General features: G+C 42.7%; 1 long non-coding RNA gene across 1 annotated transcript; it reads right to left on the bottom strand.

Moving 5' to 3' along the window:
• Positions 1-3,422: 3,422 nt before the first annotated feature.
• Positions 3,423-6,310, bottom strand: LOC308199419. Its single transcript, XR_013954629.1, has 2 exons — positions 6,141-6,310; positions 3,423-6,022 (listed from the first exon to the last, which is right to left on the bottom strand). It is a non-coding gene; the product is annotated as an uncharacterized lncRNA (long non-coding RNA).
• Positions 6,311-12,558: the final 6,248 nt, after the last annotated feature.

Here is a 12,558-nt window from a genome sequence, read left to right as displayed (position 1 = left end):
TGTATATCTGGAACTTGCTTTGCCTAGTCTGACCTTTCTGTATCTTCACTAGGGCAAAACCCAGACATCATGGAGATCTCATTTCATGATCTAAGTCCGTGTTAGTTTAAAACAGGTTGTGCCATAAGCATCATCACTTCTAGTGGCATCCTATGAATTAGGGCTTCAAGGGTCAATGTAATGTGGATTTTTCTATGGTTAAGGTGGAAATATCCATGCAGTCCTATAAGGACTTTATTACTAGAGCGATTTTTCTCTACTGAGTGACTTCTGTTCAAGAAATAGGCAAGAACATAATTTTTTTATTCTTCCACATCTGTGCTAAATTTAGTTGAAAGAAGTAGACGCTTAAAAATCATTGGGAAATACTGACAGTCATGTACAGAGACACAAACAGGACAGGCTCACAAGTTTCATTTCCTTGGGAAATCAATCTAAAAGTAAAACCTTCTAACATTTTTGTTGGCTTTTCCTTTATTCAACTCCGCTTCTGAAGGTGCTTAAGTTATTCCATGTTAGTTTGGACGTGCAGTCAGTGATGCCAGACTGTCACCTGGCCTCACTTTTCACCAAGGTGAGCTAATTCTGTGAGTGCTGTATTTTGACTGCACAATTAACCTACCTCACCCGGACCTTTTATCATGCTATTCCCTTTCTTCACACCAGAATGGTACTGATGTTGATATTTTTTTCAGGATCTACAGATCCTAATTTTCACATTTCTTCCAAGTAGAAGAACATACATGGTTTCAGTGTATGATGGAGGGAAACAAAAAGATACTAGTGCTATAAAAATATCTTTAAAAATTTTTCATAATCCATGCCTCTGCCAAAAATAGTGCAGCAGAAACATCAGTGTGATCTCACCATCTCTTTCTATGACAGGGCAGCAACAGTTACCTTTAGGGGATAGTAGTGTTTGATGAATCCGGATGTTAAATCAGGGTCAGCTTCAATGCCAAGTAGCTCCTATTGCAATGGCTTTTCCAACAATGGGGCTTTGAAGAAATTTCCCCCAGAGGAAAAGGAAACGGAGGGAGTTTTTCTTAAAAAACAAAAACCAAAACAGAATCATGCTTTGCTGGCACAGCAAGTGATGAGCTTGAAGCCAGCTTTGGGCTGTAACTGTAGGGTTTTGCCTACTTCGCTCTTTGCTCCTGTTCTTCTTGCCCAGGCTGCTATGTCCAGTGGTAACTCAGGAAGGGGATGCAGAAGTGGAGACCAAAGAAGAAGGCACAGCAATAGTTCAGGTTGTGCCTTCGCTAGGAGAAAACACCGTGTTCTTCTTTGGGGTTCATGAGGTACCTGGCCTGGAGTTGAAAACCTTGTATAGACAAGTCTGTTGTGTGAACAAGTGTGAGCAGGCCACAGTAAAGGTTATAGGGAGCAGCCAACATTTACCTCTCACCACATGCTTTTACAGCTCCTGCTCCATCTTCACTGGCTTTGTCATTTTACTTCCCAAATATTGGCAAACAGAAAGATATATGCCTCTTTCCCCAGTGAAAACAACAATGTATTTGAGCAAACACTTGTGTAACAGAAATCCTTACAACTCTGCCCTTTGCTATTACTTTTGCTATGGGTAAATCCAATGCTCTTCCTTCTCAAATGAGGGCCTCCCAAAACAGCTTGAGGTACAATCTAATAGCAGAAAATGACAACTATTTCCCAGCGCAATGACATAAATGCCAAACTACAACTGTCTAGGTGGCAGCAGGTCCAAAAGGGGTCAGCTCTCTTAAATGTCCTTTCAGGTATGGGAGCAAAGGGGCAAAAGTCAGAGCACTGGGTCTCGCAGACTGCAAAGGACAAAGCTCTGGGAATGGAAGGTCGAGATAAGAGTTTGACTCTGTACAGGTTTTGGCAGGTTTGTGTCATTTCATCCACTCAGGGTGGAGGAAGAAAATCACAAAGGGGACATGCAGCAACAAGGAAAAACTGTTTTCTCTTTCAGACTCTTCCTGTGCTATTCTTCTTGTCCATTTTAACCTCCCACTTTCATGAAATAAAAATGATGGAAGCAGATAAGAAGTGAATTCAATTAAGACTGATTCTTCCCCTTAAAGAGGAATCCAGGAAGCTCTCTGAAGCCTTGTTTCTCCCTTTGAAGTGTCGTCTTATCACCCTCCTCCCATTAAAATATAATGGGCTAGCAGTAGGTGTGCTCGGATTTGACACCCAGTGGGGAACCGCACCTAATCCTACACCATCACCTGATCTGGTTTGGCTTATTTTCACAAGCCACTGACCCCATCTTCACCATTCAAAGTAGAAGAGGGGGAGGACCAGAGAATTATTGTGGAGGACTTAGCCCTAGCTAGCTGGCCTCTGCATAGGTGTCACAGAAGAGGGTTTCAAACACGGCCACATAAACAAAAGCCTGCAGGCAGGACTGCCTATGGACCTCCGTGAGGAGGGAGGGGAGAGGGTTTATCAGGTGTCTGGGCTCATTTGATCACACGATGCTCTGGATACTGCCTTTATCTTCCCAACACAGTGGGTTGCGGTGACTCACCAGTCACTTAGCGGAGTGGGAACAGCTTATGGGTCACGGCAACAAACAAACAAGGAGAGGAGCTGGGGAGACAAAAGACATCTGCTCTGACACCATGGGCCTTATCTCTGTCGCTGGGATGCATGTACAGTGCCTTGGGTCTGGCCATGGCATCGCTGTAGGCAGCAGAGCCTTAACAGGGCTGCCATGAAGCTGAGGGTGTGATAAGGAAGGGTGCAGAGATGAGCTTTACGGTTTTCAGGAATGGCTGGGGCTTCCTTCAGAGATGGAGAGTTGTTATTGCCTCTAGAAACTTTCCTGTTTCCTAAAGAGAGCGTCTTAATTTAGTCTGGTAGCTCTTCCATCTGAGTGATGAACAACACCTGAGCAAGGATTCACCTTCCATTTCAGCCTTCTCTTTCTTCAGCCATAGAAAGGCAACGGGAACTGAGGTTCTCATCACCAGGTACAGATGCACTCTGTGAGTCTCTTTTCTGGCATAGCACAAATAGCCATACCAGAGTGCTCACAAAGGGCAGTCCTATAAGCATCTCCTATAGAAAGGAAAGCTGTTCCTTCTCTTTACCTACTATGTGGAGGGTAATGTGCTTTACAGCCCCATCTAGGAGAAAAATCTCAAATATTACACAGCAGATAACCTGCCCAGGAACATATCTCCTGACCCACTAGCTGCCTTGTCATGTCACCTGGACATTGGCTGCAAAAGCCTCAGATGGGACTGGGACTGAAGTTTCTCTCTGGAAGAGTAAGATAAATGATGAGGGGCATATGAGGGTTTTTTGAGCAACAGCTGCTTTTTATATTCTGTCTTCCCATGCTTTTTCTTAATTCTGATGGACTTCCCTGGGTATTTGGGAACATTTTTTTTTCAACAAAAATGGAATGAATTCATCTGAGCTGTAGATTAATAGCTCCAGTCGTTGCAGTCGCTCGTCACTGCTTGTTCACAGATGGCAAAAGGAAGAGTCAGATAATTGCAGGCACTTGGCGTACCTGGGCTTTTCCCAGGCCTCTTTTTTTTTTTTTTTTTTTTCCTTTCTCTCTTTGACCAGTCAAAACCAACACTGTGCTGTTCACTCAACACGGCCTCAATTTTATGATTATGAAAACAGCAGCAGACAGAAGGTTTCCAAGAAGAGCACAGTCGCGTGCATGCCTGTCTCGTATGTGAGATAATCTGTAATGATTTTGGCTTCTGACAGTGGCTGTCTGCAGTTGCAGAGATCAAAGTCCATAGAGAAACTGTACCTAAGTACACAAGCCTGACTGGTAAGTAACACCAACACCTCATGAAACTCAAAGTAAAATGTTTGGATACTTCCTTTTTTTTGCAAGACTTTTCCTTTCAAACTCAAACTAAGAAAAACAGAAGACGAAACATAATGTACGTATCGTGCTGGATCATAAGACTTGGTCAAAAAATGTAACTGAATTGAGGGAAAAAATTCCATCTGGGTCTAGCTAGCATGATGAAGGTGCACCGGCCTCTCTGGACAGCTATAAACAGGGCACGACCAGCGATTACACTGGGCTGCCTCTGGCTCGCCAGCAGGAATGACCTGGTATCTCGCAGAGCTCCATTAATGGGGGACAGCTTTTCGTAGCAATCGAGAGGCAGGCACAAACTCATATCTCTCGAGATACGGCAAAACATTGGGATGACTTTTTCTCAGAAGCCTTTTGGCTCCATGTCTGGGTTTTACTGTCGCTACTCACCTCGCTGTCTGGAGCACAGCATCCCAAATTCCTCTTTACCTATTTTTAACCAAAGCTGAGAGGAACTCAAATCCAAGCACAGTAACTTAGGCATAGCAGCAGCCAGAACCGAGCTAGAAAATCAGATCCAAACATCATTTCTGATTGTCAGGTGATCTTTGTGATTTTCATCTCTTTTGATGGCTTCAGGGAATTGCTTGCCACCTGCAGACTGTCTCTTGGATGTCTATTAATTGTGTTTTCTCCCTACTTAGGTGACCAAAGGTTTCTACGTGGAAAACTGACTACAAGTGATCATGAAACTTCGTAAAATGTTTCCACGATGTAACCATTCATGCCAAAGTCTTCAAAGCTTTCAGGAATTATGAATTTTTACACAAATACTCGTGATTTCCTAATACCTTCAGGTATAAGGATAAACAACAGGATGAATAACTGGGAACTGAAATCAGCAAGGAAGTAAATCTGTTATGAACTTAAAACAGTTATTTTTTTGGTCGAGTTCTGGTCCAACTACAGAGAAAGTTTTGCTCTGTTTGGTTTTCTTTTGAGTCCCACAGAGGCTTCAAAGTAAGAGTTTAGGTTCAGTTCTGGGTTTGTAAAGAAATAACAATTTGAATCAGTTTTCAATTTGGGTTTGGGCTTGATTCAATGCTGTCAAATATATTCACAGAGTGATTAAAACCGTTCCAACAGCTCTGGCCATGAGGAAGCTAAGGCAAACCCAGAGGACATGCAGATCTGGACAAGTACTCTTGTTATTGGTTAAATTTTTCTGCTAACTAAATATTCGCGCAGACCAAAGCCCCATTGTTTTAGGCAGGGCAAGAAGCAGGTAGTAAAAAATTACCCTGGCCTGAAAAATCTTCCGGCCTATAGACACAAAGCTGGTACAAGATGAGAAAAAGAAGCGGTATCTTCTTTCACAGATAAAGAACTGAGGCCCGGAGAGGTGAAGTGGCTTGGCAAAGACAGCACAGGAAGGCTGTAGAGGAGCGGGGAGGTGCACCCGAGTGCTGCGAGCCCCTTGCCGTAACCACAGGCTGTCTGTCCTTCCTGCCTCCCCGTCCGTGCCTGCACGGCCGCTTGTCCAGCACCCGCTCAGATCTCCATAAAACAAGACAGAGCAGCGACCCACACGGCTGGGGGGAGAGTGGTGAGAAAGCAAGCCCGTTTATTTTTCTTTCTGCTACTTTATCTCACTTCAATGGGAGCAGTTGAAAATGTCGAGGATAAATGAAAACAACTGTTGGGCATCGGTCCAAGTGGTTAACAAAGAACCCCAAACTCTTTTAAGTCCTACAACTAAAAGGTGCTGGCATAAAAAGAATAGCATTTTTCTTTGTAGAAATCATTTGTTGAACTCTCTAGTTCTGAACAGGACTCCTTGCCTTCTCCCTGTTCACTTCACCCACGCTTTAGAAACAAACCACTCAATAAAAGTAGAATTAAAAAAAAGTTATTGCAATATTAGATGTTTCCTGACACACACCGTGTTGTCATTCACATGTGACATCAGCCTAAGGTCCTGCCGTAAATGACAGTCATTAAAAATTCAGTGTGATGGGTCCCCCCCCTCCCAAAATCATGTATTGCTGTGGAGTTGGGGTCAAATGCCAGGGCAGGTAACTATTTTCATCCTCGGCTGGACAGCAGATTTCCTGCTCTTTGTGGGTCTGTGGTGCGTCCAAAAGCACCTGTCTGTCCCCGACGGGTAGGAATGCAGCACCGGAGAGGGGAGGTGAGTGGGTTTGGTCCGAGGCTTCTCCCGATAGCGTAGTGAGACTGCTTTGGAAAATTAAGCAAGAAGACAAGGGAAAATTTTAGTCTTTGAAAGGAAGTTGCCAATGCAATAAAGTGGAACAGACAACCAGAATAGGTTTTGTAACCCAGTAAAAAGGCTCACCTGTGTAACTTGGGCTGTGGAAGAGGTTGCTTGGTGAGGAGAGCTGTGCTTTCTTCAGTGCTGGAAGCATTTTGGTGCCAGGGTAGAAGTATGTAGAGAAAATGTAGCCCTAGGGCTTTGATGCCTACAGTGCAGATGAATTCTCTCTTGATCTGATTTGAGAGGCTGAAGCTGTGGTTGTGTCTTCAATGTTGTGTGAGAAAGGCAACCTTTCACCTGTGGTTAGTACAGGTGGGAGCAGGAGCACAGCTGTAATATTAGGGTGGGCCAGACCTTGTCATTACAAAACTCTGTTTTCATCTGTTTAAAATGTAGTTGAATTTTGGGCTGAAATCTAACAAACCGGGTGCCAGCATTAACGTTACCGCTTTAAAAGAAAACAAACAAACAAAAAATCCCAGAATGTGTCTAGAGGGGAAAATACATTGTTCTGCTCATGTGAACTACACAAATATTGATTTAAAAAATCTGGAAGCATAAACTTGGGGGTAGTTGTTTAAGGCTGGCCCATCGTGGCCTTTAAATACCTCTGCCATCTTCATTCTTCCTGAAGCTTCTCCCTTCTAACAGCACGGTGAAACAAGTAGCTAATTTGACATTTTCAATTCCTCTTTTCTTCTGAATTTCTGTGAGGGGGAACAGAATGATGAAAATGGACACCTCTGGAAAGAAAGGGAAGAACTTACAACTTACAACACCTCACCCTTATACTAGGCTAGATTAGGACCTGTGATACCTGTCTCTTCCCATTACCCAGCTGGCAGCAGAGACCCCAGTCCCAGGGGAAACCTGCCTGCCTCACTGTGCTCTGATGAGAGGACAGCTTTCTTCTGGAACTGGCTCATCAGGCCTTTGTTCAGATGGCTGAAGTCCTATCCAGATAATGCAGTTGCTGTATTTCTTTTCTTAACTGTTTAGTGAGGGTGCTAAATGCCCCTGAAAACCTTAATTCAACCTCTTTTATGACAGTGTTTACTGCCTTGAAGGATTATATGCGTGATCCTCCCAACCCCCGAACTCCAGTCCTTTACTGAGTGCTCAGGAAAGCCCCACGCTGCAGACAGAAATAACTTATCTTCTGGAGACATCTGCCTCTGCTGCCAACAAATCCCTATCCGGGATGGTCAAAAACCCTCCAGAACTACAGATTTGATCCCTACAAGGGGTAGGCACCACTTACAGTACAAGGAAGATGTAATGAAAGAGAAAGCAAACTCTGAAAATGTGCATGAGATCAAAAACTCAGACTGGGATTTCCAGAGTACAGAAACATGTACGCATCCAACACTCCCTAGGAGGGCCCAGGGAACCAGGGGATGTCACCTGTAAAGCAGACATCACTCGTCTCCTCCGCAGTCTCAGAGATTCCTTTTTTTTGGCCGTGGTGATGCAGAGATCTTGTAAGACTGAGGAGATGCAAATGTGAGAAGGTGGTGAGGAAAGTGCAGTCTGAAGCTCAGCTGCAGTTCTGGAGAAGGCAGAACAAGCTACCGCATTGTGGTCTGCTGTGGGCAAATCCTTATATCAGTTTCTCATAAGAGGTTACTTAGATTAGTCCTGGCTTTGCAAAGCTTGGGTTTATGGAAGTCCTGAGCTTTCAGTTTCACCTGTGGTAAAGGTAGTCTGAACATAAGCAATAAGCCAGGACTCACTATCAGCTGAAAACTCAAATCACAAGCCATTTGTACTTCTCAGACTTAAGAGAAATGTGGATCTTAACACATCTGTGCATCCATTCTCCATCCATTAAGCAGCAGTGACACCAGCCAAACTAGCTGCTCAGCAGTAAGCTGTGAAAATAAACCCATTATCATCATCATTTATGAAATGCTTGGATTCCTTTGTGATAAATGACACAGAGAGGCCACAAGGAAATGAACAATCCCAACTTCAGAGCAAAGTTTGAGTAGTGTGCTGAAAAGAGATGACATGGGACCACATGTTGATCATATATGTTAAAGTGAAATATTCAGCATCTCCTTATTAAGCTAGCACTGCTTGTGGGCTGTTAAATTAGGCAAGGGTGCTACCAAAACCAAAATATCATGAAAACAAATAAATAAGGACATCTTTCAACCCCTTGCAATTCAGTAGCTGCAAGAATATCCTTCTTCAAAGTTTCTGTGCTGGCATATGTCTAAGCGGGGAATGTCTAATGACATCAGAAAACTAAGAGGGTGAGCAAACAGTCCCAAATGAGGATTTACATGACAATAGCATCAGGGTAGTAAACCCCACCCATTCAGTAGCATCTCTCCTTGCTCTCTTCTGTGTTCAGCCCTAGAAAATCTCATCCTTTCATGGGTTTGAGTGTGGTTCTTTTCACACTGCTGTGCAAAAGGAAGGGGAAAAATAAGAAGAAAAATCAAAGGGCCTGATTTCCCCTTCTGATTTCTCCTCCTGATTTCTCAGACAGGAGAAATTCCATGAAAATTAAATGAAATCAGAAAAACAGTGAGTGAGATCAGAATTAGTCTCTAATCATTTATTTAGAATTCCCGAAGGATGACAGAAGGGAAAAGCTGGGGACATGCTGGAACATTGCCCCAGGCACATTCAGCAGTTATTAAAAAGAATTCACTTCCATGCAAATTGTATTTCATCAGCTAATTAAGAAAGTATTTATCCTCTGCTTTAATTAATATCTTGTATCTTCCTTCCGAAATACTTAATCACGGAATGAAATCATCGCAGAAATATTGCCCTGAAGTTAGCATCGGCATTTTATATCTCAGAAAATCTCACGTGTGTGTGTATGTGTGTGTGTGTGCGTGTGTGTATATTTTAATAGCAGTAATTATAAACTACTCTGCCAACTTATAGGGCTGCTTTACATTTCTGGCTTGCTGCCAGGCTTTTTTTTTTTTTTTTTTTCTCCCAGTGCCTGATGAATAGCAACTGTTGTGTATGGTAGATCTGTGCTCCATTTAAGCAATATCCCCAAAGAAATCGGTCTTCTTAGCCGTTAAGCACGACTTTGTTAGGCAGTGCCTGGGGCAATTGACAAAACCCATTTGTTAACTAAAAACTGTAATCAGTGGTTTGTATATCGACAGTGTATACTTTCAGTAAGGCCACATTATAATAGATGGAAAATCGGTTATTTCCTGAGCATCAACAACCAATTTTCCACCAGTTAGGCTGGAGATGTATATCCCAGAGGTATGTAGAAAACAGAATTGACTGGTGTCAGCTTAAGCATGGGAAACTAGCAAAACACATGGTAGACTTTCTAAACAAACTAAATCAGCCATGCTGCAGTATTGTTATTGCCACCTGTAATTTAAGTAGAATTTACAAATCTTGCTATTCCATTAATTTTGCATTGAAGTGCAAGAAGACTGGGAAAAGTCTCTCATTTGAAATGTCTCAATCCAGACTGCTCACAGTCCTAAGAGAGGTGTTATAATTCAACCAGAAGTTACAGACTTGAAGTAGGTATGACTAAACACAAGAGACCACTCTGAGGATAGTAATGCCATCCGGGCTTAAAAATAAATCTATGAACCTGTAAGATGAAGCCCCGCTTCCTTAACCAAGCCTTACTCATGCCATTAAATAAATAGGCAATGTTCAGTCCAGTGGAGCACCACTCGCATGAGCACTGCAATCCCATTCATTTTGGAGACATTCCTCACCCAGAATACTGGATTCAGTGCAGCTAATCCATTAATATAAACAAAAACAAACACCAGCAGGATGTAGCTTATCAGTTATTTCTGAAATGTTCTTATCTCTTGTAGAGTTTCTCCCTGGGAAATAACGTGCAGACTTTTTTCCCCCTCTTTCTTGCAAATGCATGGCTGGAGTGCCCTACAATTGGTAAAATGCAAACCAACAGTTGTAAGCCTATTTGGAATAATTCACTCACTTCAGTGGTCTTGGGCTTTTGGGTGGTTTGAAGCTTCCCTTTTGATTCAAGAGCTGGAAAATCAGGTCCCACATGCAAGCGATTACATGTGTCATCAGCCAATGGCATAGAAAAGTCACAGGACCCTGATTTCAAACCTTTAAATGTGTGTGGGGGGGAATCTTACTGCCTTAACAATTCCCTTTTTTATTTCTCTTCTTAACATGACAAATTATTAGAACATTATTAAGTTAACTCTTTGTTAAAGAGCATGACAAATCCCTAAGTGAGAGAGTGATGCTGTTGGACTGACTGGCCCCTGAATCTTGCTATTATAAAGAGGATGGTTGCAATTCCTTGTGACATTTTTCAGTGAAAAGATGGATTAGTAGGCAGGCATGTGCTGGAGCTGTAAGTTACAACTTATCTCTGAAAGTTTTAACTTTATGCCTTTGCATGCCTAAGAAGTCATTTTTAAAGGCGGCTTTAGCCTTTACGAGTCCCTGTGGATCTCTGTGCAAATCTGTAGCTGCAAAGACAGTCCAGGCTCTTTGAAGAGGGCCTGGGAGTTCAGGCAGGACAAGAGGAGTCATGACTCAGTTTCTGTTCCTGAGAGTGTCACTGACTCCGGCCGTGTCACTAAAGTTCTCCAGGCTCCAGCTTTCCACATAAAACAGGCATAGCAAGATCTGGACTCTTTTATTGTTTTGTGAACACTTAAAGAAAGGGTTGGCTAAATGGCATCCTTGGGAAGTATGACGAAGTGCTTCGGATCAGTGTTAGGGGAGAGTTAGGGGACTCCCTGCAACCACACCTTTGCCTTTCCACTAACCTTGTTCCTGAAAAAGACACTGTAAAGGTCTCAAAGTCCTGGTGGAGCTGGTGTGAAGCCTGATCCAAAGAAACTGTCCTTGTCCATCCATGCCTTCTTCCTCTTTTTCCTTCCCCTCAGAGCTCAGTCCGTGGTGTCTTCTGGTAAATTCAGGTCCCAGGTATTTTTTGCTGACTAAACAGTTAAGAAATCCAGGCCTCTAATTCTGTGTCCATTAATGTCATTTCTTCCCAATATGATCAGGTTTCCTTTAATTCCTGTATATAGGACTTAGTATTTATTACACTGCAGTAGCGTGAACATCCAGAAGTTCAGCTCCTCAGACAGAACTATGTTGGGAACTATCCCAACGTTTTTATCTGCCAAACTTAGAAAAATATTACTGAGAATAAGACCAAAGATAAGAATTCTTGGGATTTGTTCTGGGGACAGATATATTGACAGATCACCAGGATAAGCCCACCACCGCCCAGTCCTGGAACAATAGAGTACTTCAGACATTTTAAAGGCTTTTTTGATTTGTTTAGGAGTCTTTTCAGATTTGTGTCAGTTCTTGTATTTTCTGATCTTCACCCGATCAGTCCCCTCATTAAGCAGTGGAGATGGATGCTGCTGGGAATTTTAGTAGGAACTTAGGTTGTGACTGACCTTAATTGTTTTGCTTTTCCTTTTATAATAACAAAAATGACATGGCAGTACCAAGGATGAAAAGACATGGATGTTCAGCAATGTGATTAGAAGGGCTGAAGCGGAATATGCATGTGTACACAGAATATATCTGCAAACCAGGCTGTGATTTACTGCTAGGCTTAGAAATGCTTTAAAGACTTCTAAGCACAGGAAGAAATATGCTGTTAGTAAAGCTTCCGTGTTATCAGCCCAGCTAAATAATGATGTGCAATGTGTCATGTGCAAAGAATATATTAATGCTTGGATAAATATTTTCCTAATGTCTGCTTGGTTGATATCTCCTTGGCATATAACCAGTGGATAGTAAATAACACTCACGTTTCTGTTTACTTAAGGTCTATTTTCTCTCTTGCCTTTTACATTGGCAGTAATTTTGGGGGCTACAGGGGAGGAAAAGGCTGAGGGAACTGGAGCCTTATAAAATGTTTGTTTTCCTTACAGATTTCACGAGAAATAAACTGTTTATGTTTTAGTGTTTCACTGCCATGGAAATGTTAGATGATTTTGTGTGACCGTCAAAGTGTTTAATGCTTAGCCAAGCAGTAGCATTATAGAGAGTGGGAGGGGAAGAAAATGAGAAACTGTGGAAACACAATGAAAAAAACAAATGAGTCCACTTTACCTTGTAGCTCCTAACACGTTATTTTTCCTTGCTTGTGGGCATGACTTAATGCTGGTTACTCCCCTTGGCTTCAAACTGCATTCATTTTAATCATCTGTTTTGACAACCTCTTTCCCCCTCAGGCTCATCTCTAATTGAATTTGTCATGCAATCCTCACCTCCCCTGAAATAGTTTGTACGGGAGGGAGGCTGGGAGGCAGCTGGACCCAGGTTGGTTTCCGTAGTGTTACTTCCAAAAATCATCCCGATCCAGTCCGCATTTGCAGCTGAGGGTCTTGGTATTTGGTCTGAGTTCCCACGAATGTGGCTGCTGTACTTCCAGACCTCATCGAGGACCTTCCCATAGGATTTAGTGGACTTCTAGTTTGGATCCTTACCAGCTCCTGCACTTCCTGCTGTCTTCCATATCACAGGGCAGATATGC

The sequence above is a fragment of the Anser brachyrhynchus genome (genome assembly GCF_964034855.1).
Source record: "Anser brachyrhynchus genome assembly, chromosome: 8".
Taxonomy (NCBI): Eukaryota; Metazoa; Chordata; class Aves; order Anseriformes; family Anatidae; genus Anser; species Anser brachyrhynchus.
Note: the sequence above shows the minus strand (reverse complement) of the source record. Positions and strands in the feature narration are given on the sequence as shown.